This window comes from Lepidothrix coronata, unplaced genomic scaffold (genome assembly GCF_001604755.1).
Source record: "Lepidothrix coronata isolate B3197 unplaced genomic scaffold, Lepidothrix_coronata-1.0 Scaffold11, whole genome shotgun sequence".
In the NCBI taxonomy this organism is placed as follows: Eukaryota; Metazoa; Chordata; class Aves; order Passeriformes; family Pipridae; genus Lepidothrix; species Lepidothrix coronata.
In genome coordinates, this window is record NW_016690191.1 from 8,038,238 (window position 1) to 8,060,126 (window position 21,889).

At 42.6% G+C, this 21,889-nt stretch overlaps 1 long non-coding RNA gene across 2 annotated transcripts; it reads right to left on the reverse strand.

Annotated features, from left to right (window-relative positions):
* Window positions 1-7: 7 nt before the first annotated feature.
* On the reverse strand, window positions 8-19,029 carry LOC108492631. 2 transcript variants are annotated; one of them, XR_001873174.1, is made up of 4 exons: window positions 18,842-19,029; window positions 17,461-17,542; window positions 5,753-5,865; window positions 8-100 (listed from the first exon to the last, which is right to left on the reverse strand). It is a non-coding gene; the product is annotated as an uncharacterized LOC108492631 (long non-coding RNA). The 2 variants fall into 2 exon arrangements; XR_001873175.1 differs by having other exon boundaries at window positions 17,435-17,542.
* Between the last annotated feature and the right edge of the window lie 2,860 nt (window positions 19,030-21,889).

Sequence of the window (21,889 nt, forward strand, 5' to 3'; positions counted from 1 at the left end):
AAACTGCATTCTTATGCTTCTGGTGTTGCTGGTAGGGTTGGCTGTGTATCTGTCCATGTGTCCAGGTGATTTCTCCTTGAAGGTGCTGCTGCTGTTCATTCTTCATGCAAACGAAGAACAGAAGAAATACAGAAACCTTCACAAACCTAAACAGCAGTGAACCTCTGTCAAGTTACTGTGTGGCTCCAAAAAGCAAGTTAGAACATTTCCAATGATGTGACCTGAATAATCCTGTCAATAAGTAACTTCGATAGCCAAAATATGTAGAAGTGGATGTTAAATCATTATACAGAAAACACAGTAAAATGTGTAAAATCTTGTTTGCTAAAATTGCCTTAAGATATTCATTTCTTTTATCCCCATTTCAACAGCTACTGTGAAATAACTGGGACTGATAACAAAGGGATAATCCAATACCAAGAGCCATTACAAGTTGTAGCTGGATTTTAATATCAAATTAATTATTTGATGATGTGGGTGTTCTTGTGTCTGCAAATGCTATGGCATATCTTTTAGCAGCAGCAGAACATTGTGCTGAGGTTTGATGCTATAAAATCTGGAAGAAAAAATGCAGCAAGCCATGTCACTGAAACTGCTGATGGGACAGCACTGTATTTGATAGAGGGAACATATATTGAGCTATAATAGCTTTGGAAGGGAAATGTATTGTAATAATTCACCACAAATTGTATTATTTTCTGTAATTAGATTTCAGTTCTCTGTGATTTCTTCTGCATAACAAATATAACTATATAAAAAAGGAGCTTGTGCACGGGGTTACTTTGATACTTCTAATAGACCATGTCTGGATTTTATTTATTAGTGTGCCAAAATGTTGGACAGTGTATTTTTTCCACATGTTCCGTAACTATGGAGAGATATAATCAGAACTTTACAGTTGTAAATGGCACTCTTATTTCAGCAGGTTGGGAGTGATTTTCAGTGCCAGTGTGCATTGGTGTGGTTTATAGTTAAGTGTACAATTTAAGTATTTTCTCTCAGCCCTTAAACACTGAGAGGAACTGTGAAGAATGATTTCAGAAACACCTGTCAGGACTCTGTCCAGTGGAGTTGGTTTACTTTTAAGCTCTGTATAACACTGTATGATGCCAAAGGTTCTTTGATTGTGTTACAGCAGCCCCAGCATTGCCTGCACAGTTCTGCAAATTGCCTTTGTTACGTTGTAGAAACAAGAAATCTTGACAGCAGCTTTTTTAGTGATGTGAAAATGGAAAACCCAGTCTTGCTGTACCAATCAGCATGTAAAAATCCATTTTCTTGTGCAATTATTCACCTGTCTCTTTGCAGCAGTGCCATTTAACTGGTATGTTGGTTTTGCCTATCAGTTTAGTTGCTGTATGTATATGATTATTTGCATTAGTTTGAATTTCTGCAGCTTCCCTAGAGGCTCAGTGAAGCACAAAGGTTGCCTAACATTGCGTGAGACCTGCAATTAAAAAGTGTTTTGTAACTTACAGTGTGATTTTGAAATAATCTTCTGTATTTCATTTGATAGTGGGATACCTGAATGACTAAGCACTAGACAGACAGAAGTAGAGGTGTTTGTGAATATGCATCCTTTTGCAATTATAGGATATGTTTCAAATTCAAGGAAATAGCAAAATGTTTAATTATTTGAAATAACTGGCTTCCCTCCACTGCAGTTGTTCATGTGACTCTGCATAGGTGCATGCATGGATAATAAATGTAATTTTTGGTTAACAGAGATGGCTTGTTACTGTACAAACCCAGTCATTCTCTTGTTGTGTGTTGTAACAGTATCTTGTAAACTTGACAGCCGAGGTGTATTTTGGCAGAACAGAACTGTTTCCACAGTCTCCCTTTTAAGCTGACTTTCAAAGGACCCCAAGTGTTTGCTTTCTTATGGCAGGTCCTGAAGGGTCATACTCAGGTTTTCTCTAAGATAAATATTTTACACTGTGATTCAAGTTCAGCTTTGTGCTTTGGAAGAGCTAATCAGGTCAAGACTTCTTAGCACAGACAGGCCTGAGCTGTTTGGAGAGCAAGATGCCCTGGCTCTTGTCCAACAGTTGCCTACACCTTCCTGGGCCCAATTTTAGGCACTGCCAGTCTCTGCCAGCAGCACCACAACAGGTAAGTGCATCACAAGGCACTAAACCCACTGCTCTAGACCGAGGTGGAGGTGGTGGTACTGGCACTGCAAAAGCCTTCTCACTGCTTTTAAAAATTGACATTGGCTGTGAAGGAAATTTTAGGATTCTCCCTTTAAACTGATGCTGTACTTGAACCATTAAAGCCTCAGAGGACTCTTGTGGGTCCGATGGTTTCTGCCAAAATTAGCAAGGTTAACAGCTTATGTTGTGCTGCTACTTTCTGAGTAGGCACCAGTCAGGGACGAGACAGCTTCTCTTACTTCACTGCTGTGATGAGAAAATCTTGTCTTTTCAGTTCTAGAAGGGAAGCCAGAGTTCAGCAGTGGATGAGGCCAGAGCTGCAGGAGCTGTGTACACCCCTCAGGGCCTCCCAGCTGCCCTGTGCTGCCAGGTAGGACAGGAGCTAACAGGAAACACCAGCTTCAAAAAGCTGGGATGTCTGGACCCAGGATCCTGTCTACTTCACCCTCTCCCCAGAGCAAGTCTTTTAGCTTTTCTGTGTGCAGGAGCAGCCAGAAGCTAAGGCCAAGATGTGATGTACACCTGATTAATCCAGTAAATCTGGGTTGGCAATGTCCTACCAGAGTATTTGCCCAGAGTAAGCCCTCATGTTATCACAGTCTTGGCAGAATAACACTTGGCTTGTTCAGAAAATCCCAGAGCTCCTAGTTGTTGCCTGTGGCCTGAGTGTTGGATGCCTGCAGAGACCCGTGCGGCCCCTGTGCGAGCTCCTGCAGTTACACGGCTGCGTGGAGGGGCTCTGTGTGCAAACTGTGCATGGGTGTCACAGGCCCAGGGTGTTACATTAACCTGCAGGATCATGCTGGTTCTGGATGCTGTGGAAACTTAGGCCAGGAAGAAAGCTGTAATTTGGGGCAAAATACACCATCATTTACAGTAATGAAAACCTAAATCACTGCAGAGGTTGCAGTAGTAGCAAGAGGGAAAGAAATGGGGAGGAGGCAGAATGCTGCAGTCATTCAGTGGCCCAAAACACCCCAATGCATGTGGCTTCTGCTTCGGTCACATGCACTGGTCCTGCACCAGCCCTGGTGCCTTGTGCTTCTCCTGAGTTGTCATTTACAGATCTCCACGCGGGTACTGCAGCGCCCAGCAGCCATCCCTGCAGAGGGACAGGAGCAGGCAGAGGTGTTGCTGGTGCCAGGCAAGTGCAGGTGGTCGGCAATAGGATTCTGTGGTGTGGCCCCACTCAGTGTTATGCTTCACCAAGGCCACTGGTGCTCCTGGAGAGCCTCTGAGGGCCACGCCCACTCCCTCTGGAGTGGGCTGTGCACTTTGGTTTGCCTGAAGATGAGACCCTCTTTCTGTGCAGCAAAAGCTTTGAAGATGTTGATGACTTCAGCTCTGACAAATTCCAACAATCTGCTTCTGCTGTCCTTAAAACTTGCCAAATATTTCACACCCTCATAACAAATGCTTTTGAGGAACATCACACCCAAGCCAACTTCTCGGTTATGAGCTTCCCATTGAGTTCAGGAGAGGAACCTTGAGGCCAAGAGGTCACCAAAGTGTTTGTTTTTGTATTTCAGGCTCTCCTTTCTGTTTCCAACTGTGAAGCACAGCAATGGCAGGAAGCAGCCATGGAGGCCTGGGCTGCAGGACCAGCGGGAGCGTGTGGGCACAGCTGGCCAGTCCAACGTGTTATTGCTGCTCGTGAGTGTGCACTGAGTCTCAACCTGCTTAGACACACACTCATAGAAATGTATGTGTTCTTTCTGAAGAGTCTAGACAAATAACTGTACCTCAGTACTTCCAGGCTAAACTCACACTGTGATAAACCTTTAAGTACCCAGGAAGGGCTTTTTCCCCTCTCTTGGGCTGGGCCCTTCCCTTGCACGTGGTGGCAGTGCAGGCCCAGCCCTTTCCCTGGCTTGGCTCTCACATCTGCAGGTTTGTTTGTTTATGAGCTTCTCTATGACTCCCAGGGCTGCAGGATGTGAGTGCTTCACTACACCCTTGTGAGGTCGGGATGAGTTTGTCATCCTTGTTTTACAGGACAGAAACTGAGAACCAGATGTTTTGGGTTGGGAGAGCCCACAGGCAATGGCCGTTCTGCCAGGAGCAATCCTAAAGTACTGAGGTGTCCCTGGAGAGGAGGACAAGGAGCCACAGGGGCTCATCAGCCATGACAGCCTCAGCAGGCAAAAAGCCATGGGAACGGCCTCTGTGCACCAAAATGCGTCCCAGATGGAGCCTGCTGGAGCCCTGGCAGCTCCCCACGCTCCTCAGAAAGTCAGGAGCATGTCCCTGTGCCCAGCACACAGCCCCTGGAGTGGCTCTCCCCACAGGTACCCCCACCCAGGACGCTGCCACTGCAGATGCAGCAGCACCAGTTTAAAAAAAAATAAAATAGAGTGTCGGTGCCTGATAGTTTTGTACTAGAAAAGAAAGATTTTGGGTAAGTATCCAGGTCAGCAGGCTGCATGGAGATAATCAAAAGTGACACTGCTGGTGAGCAGGACCTGGGCTCTGCCAGCTTGCCTGGCTCATGTCTCAGACTGCTGGATGAACCTGCCCAGAAAACAGGGCTACCACTTAGTTTTCTTTGGAGGTTGATTCTTTATCCCTGTAATTCCTGTGTGAGGTGCTTCAGAGTGATTCTTGGTTTTTTTTGGTCTGTGACAACCTAGGAGCAGCCCATCTGGGCCTGTGTGTGACTGTAGCTGCAGTGCAGTACATGATGGAGCCCGTGAGCTCAGACAGGTAGGAAAACTGTCTGGACTTCTTCACTTTGCAGAGTTGTGTGTGTGCTTGCAGCTCTGTATAAATGTGTTGTTATTGTAATCATAATAAATACTAGAGCCGTGAGAAATGTCTATAACCAAAACCAAACCAGGTGAAACTCCCCTGGTTTTGGGTTTCATTACAAACTCAAGATTCAGGCCAGGTTTGTGGAGGTTCATGAACCTCTCTCTGAAGCTGGGCTCAGTTTCAAGCAATCATGGGCCAAGTTTCAGGCAAATTGAGGCCAACTTTTGAGTAAATTTGGAACAAATTTTAGGTGAATAACAGATGATTTATGATTTTAGGTTGAAACCATACAAACCATGGACTCTCTGCTTCATTTTAACCTGTAACCAGGAAATCTTGGCACTTTGGCTGAGTTTCATTTTGATTTTGCATTTTGACCATAAAACTAAAACAATCAGAACAAAGAGGTGAGTCCCAGGATAAACTGTGCAGAAACTGGTTCCCAGTGTGGGAGTTCAAAGCCCTGCACCACACTGAGCACATGCCTGTTTTGCTGCATCAGCACTGAGATCTGTTCCCCCCACTGCAGTTGACGCCATGCATGGCCAGCCAGCATCTGACATGGTTTGTGCTGCTCCACTAAATCCTCCAAATAATTAAACCTTCCCCAGACTCTTCATTTGAAGTTGCATGTGCAATTTCCATGCCTGGAGTGCACTGACTTTAGGTTTGGCTTATGCAACAAAGATCCAGCCCATACTGTGTGTTTGCGGTTTGAGGAGTAAATTCAGCTCACAAGGGAATTAATGAGTAAATTCAGGGAACAGGACTAATGGTCCTCATGCCCCCATTGCATTTAAAAATGGCTCACATCCAAGCACACAGTAGAGAAATGGACTTCCTACCTGAATTGCTGAGATCCAGAGCGATGTGGTGCCAGTTCTCCCAGTCTAGAGGTGCCCAAGAGGATTACAGGTCTCAGTTTTCAGTGCTGCCAGCTCTGCCATAGCACAGATACCTTAAGGATGGAAAAGAGCTGAAAACACTTCTCATGCAGATTTCTTTAGATTCATTTAGGCACTTTAAAGAGATCTCCAGATATAAAGTTGTCTTTTAAAATAAAAAATTATATATTGTCATTAGACCCCTTTATCACCTGATTCTTTTTGCATCAAACATAAACTGTAGATGGAATATGCTTGAGCAGGAGCTGGATTCAAGTAAGAGGAAAAATATGAATAGCTGAGCTGGGAATGTAAGTGCTGGGTCTGTAAAGCAGTACACAGGGCTTTGGGTGGTAAGAGGTCACCAAGTGAACCAAAGAGAAAAAAATCCAAGGCCCATTAGGTCCAGATCATTATAAGACTTCGGCAAGTATTGCAGGTAGACTAATAAGGCCTTAAAGACAATTCCTCATTTACTGAATTAAAAAAAAAAAGGTAAGTGATCAAGACAGAATTCAACAGATTTCCTGTTCCACATGTTTAAATTGTACTTGCCAAAGGCATAAATCCCCTTCACTAAAAGCTTTTTGCTATCATTTTTTTGCCTCCAATTTTCAAATCTGCTCTGTCGCAGTACTTTTTCAAGATCTCAGGGTCCTCACAGGACTGGGGAGAAGCCACAAAAAAGAATGTAAAGTTCAGAGATCCCTCGTCTGTTAGTAGAGCTCTTACTTCACAGCACCACAGAGGTGAGATGCTGTGTTAGGTTAGACCAGCATCAGTTTGGTGAGTACAACTGTGGTGTGATACAGCACGAGGCCAGATCTGGAGAATCCTAAGGTGAATCTCGGGCCATGAGAGCTGCTGTGTGGTGTGGAATCATTTTGGTGAGGGATGGGGGGAGGTCCTGAGGAGACCTGGTCTTTATTTTTAAATCATGTATCATGTCTGTGTTTCATGGATTAAGACCAAAAGCAGCACCCAGCAATGAAAGGAAGAAAAAAAAAGGCTGAAAAAATCCACTACATATGTTCAGAGTAAAGCTAAGGAACCAGGAAGCAGAACTCTTTTAAAAGTTCACTCTTCAACGAAGCCATCTCTGTGTGAATCTGCCCATTATGTACTTGCCCTGTAATATGATTGTCATTTAGGAGACAGAGTTTATTAAAGACCATGTTGTTGCCCATACACAGGCTCTGCACTCCTATATCCCAAAATATGCTGGGAACAAAAGTGTTTTCTGCAGCACAGAAAAAATCATGGGAGGAAATTGTGGGTCCCAACGTGACCACCAGGCCCAGGTTGATGGCCAAGTCTGGCAGGAGTTGCACAACCCTCTGGTGAAAAAGACCAACTATTTGTGTTGGGCTCATTTGTGCTAACAAATAGCAAAGTCTTGGGTTCCCCACAGCCCAGCCTGGAATTTATTTAAAAAACAGAGTATTGGTAAAGGATTTATGCAGGGGGACCTTCCCACCAGCCCCCTAAGCATTAAATATCTCATGTCCTGCATGATCTCTAACCAGGAGCAATCCTTCAAGAGAAGCAGCTTTGTCTTTGAGCACCAGCAAAAAAGTGAAAGAAATGCTGTTTTTGTTGTCAGCTGAACCCCTATCCCTGCAAAACCTGCAAGTAACCAAACTTCATTTGCTGCCAGTCTCAGCAGTGCCACCAGCTTGTCCCTGCTAGGCAGTAGCACACTCTTCAAATCTACCACAACAATCAAGTCCTGAAGCAATAAATCTGGTTCCTGTGCCACATCTGAGCTGCTGTGACCTGTGCTGGGGTTGCCTCTTTACAGCACATGCTGGTTCAGCACAGTCACATGTCCATGGTACCTGTCTGCTACTTGAGCAGCGGGAGCAAAGCACCAGGAGGTTGTTGTACAGCTGCTCCAGAGACAGCTGCCATGCAGAGGGATCAGCCACGGGCCTGCAGCCAGGCAGGTCCTTAATGCAGAAATGGCATCTTCAAGGCAGCAGTGGAGCAAAGGCAAGTGAAGTACCTCTAAGTGCCAGAAAGAAAATGCATGGAATTATGTCCTGTGTGAGAATGGATCCTGATACTAGCTGTTGTACCTTTTCCTTTTCTTGAAAATGAGAACAAAAGTCAAATCCAAGAGTTATTTTGTGTCCTAGTAGTCTAGATTTGTCCAGATCTGCCCTTGCTGGGCAGATACCTTTAATAGAAGGTAGGTTTATCTGGTGGAGAGTCACTCTGCAGATGTTTCACTGCTCTAAAAATATGTCAGCAAACTGATCTCTTGTGACCCAGGGTCCTGCTCAGAATAGTTGGATTATGTTTATAAAGTCAAATAAAAAAGATGATGGTTGATCAGAGTAATATAAACTATGGCATGGAAAATGAATTTTGAATGAAATGCACAGATAAATCATTTATCCTCACCAATACTCTCTCTATGTTTCTTATCCCAGTAATTGAGACCATGTGTTGTGCTGCAAACAATAACTATGGGAAATTACTCACAATTCTTCCTTCATAAACTTGGGAAATGAAAGTGATGGGAAGTATGATCATCTTATTTTTTTTTTATGTTAACAGCTCTAAATTATTAGGGTGGGAAGAAAATGTCAATAGAACATAAAAGTGCTTTGTATAGTGTTCACATTTGCTCATACTTTCAAATCCACTGTGGCTTATTAGTTCATGGGAAAAATGACAAAAAGGAATAAAACCCAGAAAATGAATCCAGTATCAACATCTTGCCTCTATAGTAACAGAAATTGTAACTTGTGGGTAAAAAGTGACAATATTAGGAAATGTTTGTTGGGCAATTATGGTAATTAACCCCCTTCTTTCCCTAGTAAGTCCAGCTTCCCATCGGCCTGACACATTCCTACAGATTAAAGAGTGCCCATTGCTCTGTGCTGCTCCCTGTATTAGGAGCCTGGAGCTGGTGAGGCCCTTTAACCTCTGTTTCTAGAGTTTATTGCTCAGCTGTAAAAATTCTCCCAGGGCTGAAACTTGACAGAAAAATGCCTCCGCCTGGGAGGAGTTTCTGTTCTGAGTTTGGTTTGAATTAGTTCAGCCCTCTTCCACTTGCAGTAGGACAATGGAGCAGGATTCCCTCTCTCCTCTTTTTTCTTTTCAAATAAAGTGACCATCCTGCCGGGGCAGCACACATGGCAGGCAGCACTGAGACCACAGCTCTCTCTGCAGCTGTAGCACAGGTTCAGTGCTGGCTGCTACAGCAGTGTCCTGGCCCTGTAACAAGGCAGACTTCTGCCCTTTGCCTGTGCAGATGCTGGCTCAGATGGTGGCTTGAGCCATCTTTGTGCTGAGGCTGCTGAGGGGCAGCTTGGCCACAGCTCAAGCCAGGAAAGTCCACCCTTGCTGCTATTGCTCGAGGGACCAGCCCACTGCAATGCAGAACCACCTGGGCTGCACCTGCATGAGACTTCTGGCTTTTTCCAGAGCTGGGTGGCATGAATGGTTATCCTTCTGTGGTGGAAGGTCAGCCCCACTCGCACCCAGGCTCACAGTGGAGTATCAGGTGGGAGGTTTCCCAAATGAAGGGCTTGGCGCAGGGAAGTTGCTCTCTGCAGACCTTGGCCTGAGCCAGGGGATTCATTTCTAGAAGCAAGAGTGCCAGATCTATTACACTGCTGCATGGGCTGCCTGCAGGGCTGGTAAATCTATTATAACAGTCAACACTTTATGAATGAAGTCCGGCCCCACCAAAGTCAATGGCAGAACTCCATTGATTTCACTGGAACGAGATTTTACCCTGAATCCTTAAAGTGCCCCTGGGATCTCTCCCATGCTCAGCACAGCCATCCACAGCTCCAGCACAGGAAAGGAAAACAAAGAGCAGAGAAGGGCCCTGGTGCTCCCTCAGCTGAGCCTGTGTCCTGCTCAGACAGATGTGCTGTGAAGATGACTTTGGCAATGCGGACAGGCCTGGGTGTGGGATAGGTGCTGTGCAGCTGAAATGGCTGATGGAGATACTTTGGCGCAGAAGCGGAACTTCATCGGTCAGTGGAGTTTTGCTCTGAGCTCTCAGAGGGCCAGAGCATAAGTAACAAACAAAAATTTTTATGGATGGAGAGATGTCCCACCCGCCCAGGAGTGCCTTGACCCTGTGCCAGTAACCCAGCCTCCAGTCACTTCTCTGTGTTCATTCAATTGACTGAACAGTCACTTGTTATCATCCAGAACTGCTTATAAAATTAAATGTTGTTAACATAAGGGCATCTCACAATGCTTGCCAATGATTATTTCAATAACGATGCTATGCTTGCCACTCCACAGATCTGACCTGTCACTTGAGAACTCAAATGACTCATAAATAAACATGTTTTATCCAGCTATAAATTTGGGCAGGTTCATTAGGTGAAGCTGGCACCATGTCATATTCTGTCCAACCCTTTTACAACCATTTAATTGCCTCCTGCTCATATGTTTTCCCATCACCCCAGGATATATGACTTCTAGTGACAATATTTTGCCACCTACCTGAGTAAATTAAGAAGTGAGATGAGCTAAGGAAGTTAATTGCCTTTACATAACAGCTATTTCACTGGTTTCTTCTTATTTTGCAAACTCTCCCATACCTTACCATTCATTAAGCTGACTGAAAGGTTTTCTCCATTTTTGGATTCAAGCAACATTTTTCTCTTTAACAGCTGCTTTAGAGTTGCCCTCCCACTGATCACAGGGGAGCCCATCTCTAAACTGTGCTGTGGGATTTCTGATATATAGAGCTCTTTCAACACTGATACTGGGGTGGGAGTTCAAATCTGAAATAAGAGCAGTCTGGCACCCTAAAGGCAAGGCTTGTATGTCTAGGCAGAGCCAAGGGTCAGTCAGGTCTAGTCCCCACAAGGACAGACCATTGGTAGCAGCTCCCACCCCTCTGCTGCAGACCAATACAGGTGAAGCTCACGCTGCTTGCTTTTATTTGGGTGGCAGCTAATCCAGCCTCTCCTGAAAGGCACATACGAGCTCAGCAGCTGTTAGACATTTAGCTCGTGCTTTAGTTTGGCTGATGCTGACCAGTGGCTTTGGGCTTTGCACTTTTACTAGAAGACATTTAAGTACATACACAGAGAAAGCAACAGTGAGTATTAAAGTTAGCTCATGGCTTACAGTCACTGGGGAACAAAGTTCCACTGAACAGCACATGACACAATTTCAATCAGTGCTGTACGAGGGGCTCCTGTCCACTCCTCCCTTTCCTGATAGAAGCTAATTAAGAAATTGTTTCTTACTTTCTTTTTTTCCTGAAGTGCTGTAAATGCTTCTTTAAAAAGAAAAATAAAGAGTCTTTCAACCACCTGGTGATGTGATACCCAGAGGTTTTTACTTAGAGCCAAATACATATCAGGTCAGACTCTGAAAATCAATCCATTACTTTTATTTCCCGTTTTGCTCCTTGGAATGAACAGGCTTTCTTTCTGTTTTTTACAGTTATTTCAGAGATTGCTGATGCTACAGGCATCAGAATAGTTGCTCTGGGGAATGAAATGGGGCCCAAAAGTGTGCTACATAGCCTAACAGGTGAACTCCACACTTTCCACACCACCAGGTCCCTTCAGGTCAGAAGAAGCAGATGGCATAAAGCCAAGCTTCTTTTCAGGAAGGATGGAAACATAAACTGATCTATCAGCTTTCTGTACTGCATGTTCTAGTATAAGCACCAAACAAACAGCATTTGCTTTTTCTCTTTTACAGAGCTGGCAGGAAGATACCCTGAGTCTACAGTCTGCACTGGGACCTGATTTAACTTTTTAGTCTCACCTAATCTTCAAGGTATTAAGACACAGAACACGTATCCAAGGATACACATGAGTGAGAAAAGGTGAGCTGTGCTTATGGCACTGAGAGCTTGAGGAGCTCAAATAATGAAGTGGTTTATTTTGAGCAACTGTATGAAATATATTTTGATGGTAGCTCAGAAGTCTAGAGATACTTGCAAAGTATGAGACAGTGAAGGGTTAAATAAAAAGAAACATATTCTATGAAGTCTATAGTAAGTCCATGCAAGCCTCATGGTCCTATTGTCTGCCTGATTTGGGAAGCTTAATATATTTATTTGTTCACCTCAAGCAACAAAAATCGCTCTGTCCCAGAGAGTGGCACTCCAGTAGTGTTAAGCAATTACCTCTTCCAAAATTAATTTATATTTTTTACAGATGCCACTAAGATGAGTTTCAGTTGCAGACTGAATAAAATCATTCTAGGTGGAAATATACGGGTTTTCATATGATAAAATAATGTAGTGAATACAACAGCTGGAGAAAAAACACTGCTAGGACTACATTCTTCACTGATTACTAAGCAAATGAAATACTAAGAAAGATTGCTGGCATTGCAATATCCAGAGAAGGATGATCTACCGTAAAATAACTGTCTAGCTTAGATCTTGCAGTTTAACATTTAGAAGACTCTTTCAAACAGCAGATTACTACAGAGAGGATGGGCAGCTCTGGGAGAATGTAGGCAGATTTTCAATGAACTCTCCCTGCTAGTTTCCAATCAGTGAATTCAGACTGACTTTTATTTGGCGATCATTTGCAGGTCACCACCAGATATTCATCCTGGTGAATACACCATTGCCCAGAGCAGCTGTGGATGGAGCCCTGAGCAACCTGGTCTAATGGAAGTTGTCCTTGCCTATGGCAGGGGGTTTGAATTTGATAATCTTTAAGGTTCTTTCTAATCCAAACCATTCTCTGATTCTATGACGCTGGCAATTAAAGGTAATTAGCAGGAGACTGGCTGGTGTAAACAGCTGCAGCCAATAATTACAGCCTGTGCTCATTTCACCACTTTCTGAGTGTTTGCAGCATTGCTGAGCTGGTCCAGTGAAGAAAACATCAGTGTGTTCAGGATTTTGAGCTACTGAAGATGTAAGTCCTGTTTTCTTCTAATCTAACCTGTTGTTATAGCTGGAGCAAAGTCCCTCTTTGCAGGTTATGAACCAGTTTGGTTGCTAAAAGACTATGAGAAGTAAGCAATGAGTTATGCAAAGCTGAAGTTCAAAGAGCACCTCAAAATACCCTTCTAAGGAAAAGCCTAATCTGATTTTCTAAGACTGAAATGATTTTGTAGGAAAAGCTTAATTTCATCAGTGAAGCACAGGGGGGGAAAGGAAATGCTCTTGATTGCTGTTGCTGTTTGGTTTGTAGGCTGAAAACAGCAAGGGAGGGGGAATGATATCCAATTAAGAATGATATTCCTCAGTCACAGTAAGGCAAGCAATGCTCTGCAGTGCTGAGTCCCAGTGGCTCTCATGTCCTTGGCCTGTTCTCCTGCAGCTGGGGAAGCACCCACGGTACAAACAGCACTGACAGAATTCAGAGGGCCCTGTCTAAGATCTATCACTGCAAGTTAAGGTTGTAGATTCCCTTTTAGTTTTGTATTGTGCACGGCTGGCAGATGGGGATTTCTTGCTTGTTTGTGTGTTGATAAAGTGTTTGTGAACCTAAAGGACAAATCACCCTCCCCTGTAAATTAAGCACTGGCCCTAAAACCTCCTGATCCTTGATGACTATTACATTAGTCAATTTGTGGCTGGCCCAGTAACCCGATAGCAGCGAATTATGGAGCAATGTGGGAACTCTGGTTTTTGGAACACACTGATGTTCCCAAGCTCAGGCCCAGCACTGCTAAGGGTGTGTCATCTGTGTGAGGCATTTAGTGGAAAGAGGGAGCTGCAAAGCCACAGTCCCTAGTGCTTTCTGGAGGACAAAATATAGCAGCAATATTACATTAAGGTAAGAATGGGAACAAACAGAACTACTTCCCCACCAAGAATTTTTCTCTGTAGTGAGGGACTGATTAGTTAACCAGGCTTTCAAGTGACACTATGTTCAATTACCTGTTACACTAACGACTATTTTAGGTTTAGACATGGTAAGTATGAGAGTGGATTTGTGCTGACCAAATGTCATGTCTGTACCTTCAACCCCATACTTAAGGGTTCTACAGAAAGAGGTATAGGTCACTAAAAAAGATTATTGCATTCTTATGGGATAATGACCAAAAGAAACTGAATCCTGACCTGTGGCAGAGGCAAGTCAGTCCTGGTGTCCACTTACACTTGTGCTGGATTTAGTCTACTGCTGGACTAAGGGTAACTACCACAGTCCTCACCCACCATCCCCATATCAGTCCAGACTGAAGGAAGGAAAGACATGACATCTGAGGGCCCAAGACCTCTCTACTCATTCACTGTCAAAGTAGTTTTTTGTTAAAGCCCAGTATGAATGCCACTGATTTCAGCAGTCGGACTCCTACTGTATTTTTTTAAAATTGCAGCTACCTTCAGTACTTATGTAACAGCCTAGTGCTTCTTCAAGCTTTCTAATGAATTCAGACTTCAAATTTACTCTGGAAATTAGAGAGTAAACTGGATTGTGATAGAGCCAAGTAATAAACTGCTGAAGTCATAAGAAACATTCAAAAATTTTCAGAAGAGCAACTTATATGTTACTAAGTGCCAGATTCTGTTCTGCCTTGCATATCTGTGCAGTTTGATTCACTGAATTTCAGGGATACCAGCCTGTGAGGACCTTTACAGTCAGCTTTCAGTTCTGGAGGAGGTTTTTCCACAGGGCCATTCTGCAGCAGATGGAAAGGTCTGGAATTTAAGATACTTTCCTAAGCCACATAGCAGAGTCCTTTGTCTGTGTAGGTCCCTCTGAATTCCAGGAGATATAATAGTGTTGACGTGTTTTTATTTTACACAATAGCAAAAGTGATGGCTTTCATTTTATGCTTATTGATGTAAGTAAACACATGCACTTTGTAAGAAGTGCTTGAATTATTATATGGCTGTGTCCAAGGCTACCATATCAAACATGCCTTTCAGAGCCAGGATTCTTGTCCAAGAACCCACCCAAAACTTTACTGTATGAGGTATGAAGCAATAATGGAACCCACTGATTCACCATTTCATGAAACCAGGAGTGCCCAGTATTGCCCAACAGAAGGTTACATAGGGCCCTAATGAAGTGTTTCGCTTGCATAAAAGAGAACAGATGTGGCCAATCTCATGAGAAACAGAGCTGTGACCTGCTGTGAGTTCCCAGTGGGCAAAGTTTCCTTCAGATCTGAGAAGTTGCTCCAGCTGAGTCAGAATATTCCTCTGGTACCACTATTCCTCCACAGATTAGATTTCTAGATTCAGATCTGTGTTGCTGTAGGCTAAATTCTACCATATTTCATTTAGTTAATGTATTGGCAAAATATCTTTAGATTTTGCAAACTGTTGGAAACCTGACTGTTAGCTGAGGAGCTCTGCTCTATGGACCAACAGAAGCTGCTCAAAACTGGTTCTGTCCTAGGGGCTTCTGGTGTATCTCACACAGAGAACCAAGCCTTGTCCCTGTGACCAAGTGTTGGGTGACAAGAGAGATTGTGAATCTTCCTGCTGTTCTCTGAGGTAGAACTGGAATTGTGTTTGCCCCTGAAGTAACTCCAGTGGCAACAGAGTGAAGTAGAAAGTACAGTCTTTGGACTGACGAATAAATGCGACAGTGGCTTTTGTGATCTTGTACCAACTTTAACAAGAGGATGTGCTACAGTGAAGAGGAAGTAGGCTTGTGGTAGCCACACACTAGGTAAAGAGTAGAGAAATACTGACATGTTTGTTGCTGAGTGAGGATTTCTAGATTGATTTCTGCATCTCCTAATGAACTTTGGACCAGGCCAGACATGGGAGTTTATAAATCCAAACAATATCTTGGGCAAACAGTTCAATTAGTGGTTATGCACTGGTTTTTTTCTGCATTGAAGTAAGCAGAATGCTGACATCCATTGCAGTTACTGTATATTGATGCAAGTGTTGCAGGGAATCCTGGTGTTTATGGCCAGAATAAACCTAACTAGCGTGACAGGGCATGTTCCCACTGGCATTCTTGTTTCCTCTCACCCCATACTAGAGTCATTTGCTCAGTGGTATTAGTTATTCTGAGTTCCAAACCAGATCTTTATTAAAGCTTCCAGGAAAGCAAGAGCACTGTGGATGTCCACAGGGCTTCAGTATCAAAGCCACAGAATAAAATTATAGATGGAAAAGACCCATCAGGTCATCTACTCAACCCACCAGCCAATGCAGGGCTGTTCTCTGTGGGGTGCTTTTTCCTTTCTTTGTCTGCATCAAGCCAGAAGGGTTTCTACAGCTTCCCTGGGGAGACTATGACATAGCTGACTAGTTCTTGCCCTTAGGAATAACTTTGAGCCTGTGAAATATCAGAAGCATTCTATGTTTCATTTTGATGGACAAAAGGGACTCTGCGAGAAGGTCCCTCAGTCTTATGGCTTTACTGTATCTCAGATGTAATTCTATATTAATGACTTCTTGTATACAGATCATTTGAGGCCAATGTTGTGCCCCACCCCACAGCTGTCTCTTCCAGTAATTACTCCTTATTCAGATTTTGTCATCTCTCAGTAGTAAGCAGTGCACAAACCCTGATCAATTGCATTTCACTTGGCAAACATTCAGAATTTGCCCTGACTAGTGTTTGAAGTGTTCTGTCTGACTCTCACTCCTTTTAATTGTGCCAAAGTTCTTTGGCAATTTCTGATCTCGTATCCCAGAAACACATAAAACCCCCATAATTCCAACATATTTTCCTTAGGTGAATTAAAAACACTCAACAGATGTTTACTAAAAACAACTGCATTTATAGATAGAGGACTCTTGACAGCCCTTGGTTTAATTCTTCCAAATGTTTTCATTCAAATCCCTTGGGCATCTACTGTTGATCAAGCATAACTTGCTGGCATCTTGATCTCTTGCAAGGCAATGCTTCTAGCCAAATATATAAATGTTATTTTTGACCTTGAGTATTGGGCATTAACAAACATGAATCCAATGAAATACTTCCATAGCTATTAAAATATGCAGTCCTCTGACTTTTCTTGAAGATCTATGTGCATAGAAATGGTTCAAGTTGAGTATGGAGATGGTTTTAAAGCAATGCCAGTACCCTCAGTATTCTGATGAGGGCTGTATCAGTTTCACAGTTTTCAGCTGCTGAAAATTATATTTAGCATGCAGGATAACTTTAAAAATATTAGTTATAGAGCTATGGAAGGCCATGATTAATACCATTTGGTGATTGTTTGAGTTGTGCTTCACACAATGAGCAAGGATTCAGAAGAAGCCTTTGTCTGACTGCCACTTTGGCTATGGGAGTAGGGGGGAAATCTGAATACCCAACATGTCTTTGTTAGCAGTTGGATGTCATTCTCTTTTGTTTAGCACTTGCACAGTTCCCTATGTAATGCAGGAATATAAACCTAACTAGCGTTAACCTAACTAGGTTTATAGGAATATAAACCTAACCTAAAGCTTTGCCAGCAACACCACCAGACTTTGGGAACATGCACAGACCAGTGAGACCATGTAAAATACTTTTATCAGTAGAAGAGGCAACTTAATAGACCTGTGATGGAGTTGCACCAAAAAGGTTTTCCCTGGACTACTGGCATATGCTTTATAATGCTAAGCCAGGAGTTTTGCTGTTAATATTATTTTGCTTCTAATGCCTAACTTGTAAGCACTTTTCTTTTGCACCAGTTAAATACAGCTTAAATTATTTCTCTACTGTTCACTAGAAGTGAGCAAATTTCACATGAATTTTTCAAGCTCCTATTTAATCACCCTACCCATTTCCTGCTAGCTGATGGCACACCTGGAGATGAAAGTTTGGCGATCCAGAAGGTAGAGATCAATGAGCAAAGGCACAAGGAGGAAAGGTTCTATCCACGGAGATCCTAAGGGGGTAAAAGATACAAGGTAAGCCTTAGTTTTCTCCACATCTACTCTATTCACACAGTCACGGTATTTGTAATAAACTCCCATATAATTTCTAACGTGAGTTGGTATCCACAATGTAGTATCATGATGAACCAACCTGCCACAGGCAGACAGTCCTGATTTTGATGTGACATTGTTTTTGTTGATCTGTGGCTCTAGAGGCACTCAGTGTTCTCCAGCAGCTCAAATATACTGGAGACTGGAAGAGTGACCCATTTTCTGGGCAGATGTTGTTAGCACGCAACAACACGTGTTGTTGTGCACCAGCTCAACAGTGGGATAAAGTTAAGTCTTCCAGACAACCATGGCTGTGACTTTGCATGAGTTTCTGTAGCCTGAGTGCCAGCTTAAACAGATCCTATCCCTTTCCTCATCCAGCTGTTCTGTTATTTTGGCAGCTACTCAAAATGTCTTGGAATAATTGCAAATGAGTAATAATTTTTCATTTAGCTTGTATGCAGCCCTGGCATCAGTTATCATTTGCATGCTGTAATATACACATAGCCATACGTTCTGTACATCTGAATAACAAACTTCAGGAGTAGGGGGACAGAGGTGGAGTCCAATTTGTTGTTATTGTTACTAATGTAGTTCTCATGGTTTTAAAATCAACTTTGTTAGCAGAAAATGATGTAAAAATAAATAGGCGGGTTCTGTTGGCAAGTAGGTGGCCAGTAGACAGAACTGAAAACTGAAAAATCAAAAATCCTGTTGTAGGAACCAAACTACCTGGAAGTGCCTGAGCTATGCTTTTCTGCTCAGTCCAGGCTGTCCCATAAATGCTAAGCATCTCAAAGGTCATCCAAATAAAAAGTAAATGCAAACAGAGGCTACTTTCTCCCACACAGCAGATCTCCAGCCTGTTCAAGATACAATGGTGAAAGCTTGCCTGTTTTGACTATTAGTCAGACTTAACTGGCATTTGGGAAAGCTATGAACAGCAGTCTGGAGGCTCTTTGCAGGTGACCTGGGGTGGGACACAACATCTGTCATGCTTCCAGAAATATGAGGCCCTCTTTAAAGCCACTCTTAAAGCCTTTTTTGGCTAGAAACTCATAACAAGATGTACAGCGAGGAATGATTTTCTGACAAAAATACCAGTACTGTGCTGCCTCCCCAGAACAGCAGTTTGGCTTTTCATTTGGTAGCAGTCTTCCAGGCAGTGAGGTTTATCCAGTTTTTCCTGGAAAACTTTTAGTAGCTTAATTGATATGATTAATATTAAAACTCAACCAACCAATCAAAAAAACCCTCACCAAAATAATGAAGTGGGAGTGCTGAGTCTGTTCTTATTCAGCCACCTCCTCTTCACATCTGGGAAGGGCAATGAGTTCTCTGTTGCTGGATGCATGATTTCCTGTCATTGTCACAGCTCCTTTTTCAATTTTCTCACATTACTGAGGCCTTAATGCAAGTTGAGAAGAAAGGTAAGAACAGGATTGAAATATCCTACTTTATTCCCTAACAAAACACCACCTCCTTCTCTTTGACTGCTCCAGCCTGCATGAGTTGCTAAGATACAGCCATAGATAGGATGAACAATAAATTCCTGCAGAATTTGAATGGCCTGAATTACCTGTAATGCTGACAGCTTGGCTCCCTGCCAGCAATAGCTGTGACATGGAAGCGTAGGAAGGCAAGACTGGTGTTTTGTGTTTGCTGCTGTGAAAACCTGACAAGTGGGGATTCCTTGATCTGTCCTGCACCCTACGGAAGGGTCCCTGTAATCTGGCAGTGACCAGAGTGTAAGCTGGGCAGGCAGGGAGGTTGTAGTCAGGACTGAGGTGTGTTAGCAGGGCAGCATTGGATACTGTACTCTGCCATGCTTCCTAGACATGGCACAGTTAGTTTAGCTGCAAAGGAAAGACATTTCCTTCCAACTAGGACACACAGTTATTTTGTCTTGGACACTTGGAGACAACCTTTCAGACTAGGAATCCATAAACCACAAAAGACTCATGTTAAAAGAATCTGGCCAAAGATGCTACATTCATGACTGTTTGTTTTTTCTTTTTCCTCCTACAAAACGAAAGCAAACTAATTCCTTTGCTATAAACAATAGTAGATAAAAGATAACTTTTTTCAGCTCAAGACTACAAGAAATATTAATTGATACAAACCTCGTATTTGTTCCAAAATTTACCATACAAATGTTCTCTACAAAGCCAAATATTAATATAAAATTTTTGTGACATAATGAAAAAACCCATCCAAATCTAAGGGGAAACAAGTAAGTAGGCATATACAGCTCACATATGTTTGCTTAAACATACTTTACATATTCAAATACAGTAGTTACTTTCTGGATGACGGCTCTCAATATAAAATTAATCTGTCAGTTTTTCAGACTTGGCAGGGTAAAAGGCTTTCTTGCTGTGTTCTGAGTAGGGGAAAAGCATCACTTCGGTGGTAAAGAGCTAAATAACCACAGTTAATGGAGGGAAAGTGTAGGAAAATAATTACGTAAATTCACTTCAGACCTGATCCTGCAACCTTTAACCATGCAGTGACATTCTCTGCCCAGCAGCAGCCCCAAATTTACACTTTGCAGAATCACATCCTTACTGAGGCAGAGATTGCCAAATAGCTGTTAGTGAGGGAAGCGCCACGTGTGCCAATTCTAGAAACCAGGAAGGCAGTACACTCTGCCCTATATTTTCAGGCTTTTTGGTACCTTACATAACTAGGTGCAAAATACTTATTTTTATTTCTGGTTCTTTTCTTTGGAAGTGCAGTCATGTGCAATCAGGTGGAATAAGTGTGCTGATAATTTTCCTTCAGAAATTGTAATGGTTAGCGATGTGGACACTTTTCTTTTTAGGCAGAAACCATGAGGCATTGAAGCAAGCATTCACTTTTCTTGCACTTGAGGTCACAAATTTATGCAAGTCAAAAATGTTGAGCCTGCCAAAAACATCATGCTACACTCCACCAAATAAAAGGACACTGTTATTCTTACAAGGAAAGGTTTGACAGGACAGGAAATAGGCAGGGTCATAGAAGTTTACTTACCAAAACTTATTTAACTATCTTTAAGCCAAAATACAATGTTAGTTATTAAAAAAAAAAAATCAGAAGAGCGGGAAGACAAATACAAGAGCTCCAGACTGTGTTATTACAGGAGTAGCAACCAATACGGAACTAGGTAACTTTAGTAAAAATTTACATAATTCAGGATACTATGTGTCACCTGCCCTTACTGGGTTAACACATACTAAGTAAGTTTGAATTTCTATCCTGAACTTGCAGCCAGAGGCAACTGATTTGGAAAATCCAGTGCAGAGTTTACCAAGCTATACATTAATTTCATTACAATGCAATCCTTAAGTAGATTGCAATCCACTTAAAGGAATGGAGGAAGAAAGAGTAAGAAGAGAGTGAGTATGAAAGATAGGAAAAATGTTGCTGTTCATTACAATTTTCCATTTTTGTTGAAACGCAGCAGGAGAGCAAAGCCACAGGCTTCTCTACTGCTCTTGCATGCCAGGAGGGATTATGCAAACACTGCAACCACCCAAATCTTATTTAAATTATAGTCATTGTTCCCGCTTTAATGGTTATACTTTTGCCTGCTTTCACTCAAATATTGCTGCATCTTGCTTTCCGCCAACACAGTCCCAATGGGAGTCATCAACTCTTAATTATAGATGAACAGATCTTTGAAAAATACCTCTAGAAAAAAAGTGGAAAAGAAAGCAAACTTTAAGTGCCATCTAGTGGCTGATCTAAAAAACACGAAATAGATCAAAAAAAATTCCTAACATGCCACAGAGTAATACAACTGTTGCTGAACTGAAGCATCAGTGCTTAAATGCCACTAAAGACCAGGTTAATACTCTGGGGGAAAGAAAGGGACTAAAGATCAGCAGTATCATTGCCATAATTTTTCTTTTAAGATTGTTGTCCACAAGTGGAGAGTTCAAGCAGTAGGAATTGTATAGGGATCACATGTTCCTTCAAAACTCTCATCAGCTTATGAGCTTCTGCCTTTCTAAGGACATAGAGATTACCCTAAGTATCTCAGTCCAAATCAAAAAATAGAACCCTTTCAGATCCCAAAATAGAACCCAAACCATGGAGTGAATCTGGGGCCAAGCATCAGAACTTTCCTCCAAAGGCACCTGAGTGGGAGGCCAGATTTTTCTCTACATGTGCAACAAGTCATTGTTACATTTCTTAAAGAAAGGAAGCAGACAGTTAGTAATGTCCTTTTCCTTTCCCTGCAGAAGAATGCCATTTTCTGCTGCACACAAGAATTCCCTACAAATTACTTTTCATTTACAAAATCTCCATGTTTCATTTAC